Below are 2228 nucleotides of genomic sequence, written 5' to 3' on the forward strand. Positions count from 1 at the left end.
GTAAGGCTGCTCCCAGGATTAAGGATTGGAGTGAACTAGCAGATCACCAGTCTACATAACACCAGGGGAACGTCACAGTCCCTGTCTTCCAAGATTCTCCAGTGAATCAATCGTCTTTTTAAATCTCCAACCCACATCTCATCCAACCAGTGATGAGAGGCTATCTCCATGGCTGCTCAGTTTTCAGACTCCCCATCAGATTTAGGGCACAACATCCTATGTAAACCTAATTCCATGCACAAACATCAGGCAATAACCATGGCAATCAGCTCAAACTTAGCTTTTAACAGAGATCCCACGAGCCCCTTTCATTGTCACTAGCTGGACTCAGGTATAATGTCCTTGCCAGTACATGGCTAGGTGAGTTTGGTATAGATATGTTCTAAGCGCTTAGGGAGTGAAGAAAGAGCAGGCAGAGCTGGGATTATTATGAGGTTGAAGCTCCCATGGAGGTTAGATTAAGGTTCTCATGGCGGTAAAGATACAGTTATCATGCATTTAAGGTTATTGTGGGATTAAGATTAAGGGTATCATAGTGTTAGGGTTAAGGTTATGATAGGTTATAATGGGTATAGGGTTATCATCAGGGTTATGCTGAGGTATTATCAGGGGGACTAGAAGCCAGAGAGGGAGAACTCTGCATCCCATAGAAATCACAGACTAATTCTGGGAGATGGAATGCAGCCAGAACACCCGGGTTCCCTTGCAATTCACAAGCACAGCCCCAGGGCATTTAAAGGTAAAAGTGTTATTTACATAAGAAAATTGAATGAACACAAGCTGTCCTGGTAAAACTGTAACTCACTCTGGTTCTGCCACTCTGTGGAAAAGCAAGAAAACAAGAAAGCCCATATTTCAACCCTAACCCCTCATTATAAACTTTCTCATAACCGCAATGATAACCTTCACCCAATGATACCCTTAACCCTAACCCAATGATAACCTTAACCCCAAAATAACCTTAACCCTTACTGGGAACCCTGATAATACCAACTTATCAACCCTGTTCCAACTATGCCTTTCTCCTGCCCCATGACTGGGATAGGACTCAGTAGCCTTGGCTCCCAGCCTCATTCTCATTCCACATGCCCATGGCAGGCAAGGATGGCATTTTCATGTGAGTGTCTTACCTGCCTGATTCTGACTCCCCTTGGCACCTAGGTAGCAAAGAAGTCACAGATATTAATGTGTGAAGGGTGGGGGGAGTGATACACAGTCATTGCTGTACGTTATACACAGTCTGCACAGTGTCTCTGAGAGAATGGGTGACAGTAGCTTCACCTACAGTTCTCTGGCTCCACTCACTCTCCTGAAACAGCCCTGCTATCCACAACAAAAGTTACACATCTTAGAAGCATTGCTATTCAACTCATCATCTGTAGGTTCCAGAATCAACAACAACAAGTGGTCTGAAAGGGGAAGCTCAGGAGTGAATGCAGAAATAGGGGTGTCATAGCATTCTTTCCCAGTTCTGGACCTTAGCGTCCAAAATATGGGTACTAGCATGAGTTTCCCTAAGCTTAATTACCAGCTTAGGTCTGATATGCTGCCACCAATCAGGAATTTTCCAGGGCCTGATACCCTCTGGTCCCCCCAAACCCTTCCCTGGGGAACCCAAGAATCCAGATCCCTTGGGTTCTTAAAACTAGGAGAAATAAGCCATTCCTCCACCTCTCCCTCTCCCAGAATTTCCCTCCCTGGGCTATTCTGAGAGATACTGATCCAACCTCTTAAATCACCATACAGAGAAGCATCTCCCTTCCCTCTCACAAAGAGGCAAACAGATTCAAGGAAAACAGAGAGAGATTCTATCTCTCCCTCCTCCCGTCTCCCCCACCAGTTCTGGTGAGTTATCCCAATCCCCTGGGATAAAACAAGGGAAACAAGAAAAAAATCAATCAGGTTCTCTAAAAAGAAATCTTTTAATAAAAGAAAGAAAAAGTAAAGAATTATCACTGTAACTTCAAGACATAAATATTACAGGGTCTTATAGTTTACAGACACCAGAAAGAGACTTTCCCACCAGTACCAATACAAATCAAAATATTCCTAGCAACTACACATATAAAAGTTAACCAGCCAGATCCACAATTGCAAATAGAGTAAAACAATTAAAAAGCCTAAACCGCCTGGTTTTTTCCCTTCTATTTGAAAAGAAACTTAGAGAGCCTGTAGTAATGTCTGGTCTCTCTCAGACCCTCCGAGAGAAGAACAAAGAACAAAGAACT

Source organism: Gopherus evgoodei, unplaced genomic scaffold, assembly GCF_007399415.2.
Source record: "Gopherus evgoodei ecotype Sinaloan lineage unplaced genomic scaffold, rGopEvg1_v1.p scaffold_139_arrow_ctg1, whole genome shotgun sequence".
Taxonomy (NCBI): Eukaryota; Metazoa; Chordata; order Testudines; family Testudinidae; genus Gopherus; species Gopherus evgoodei.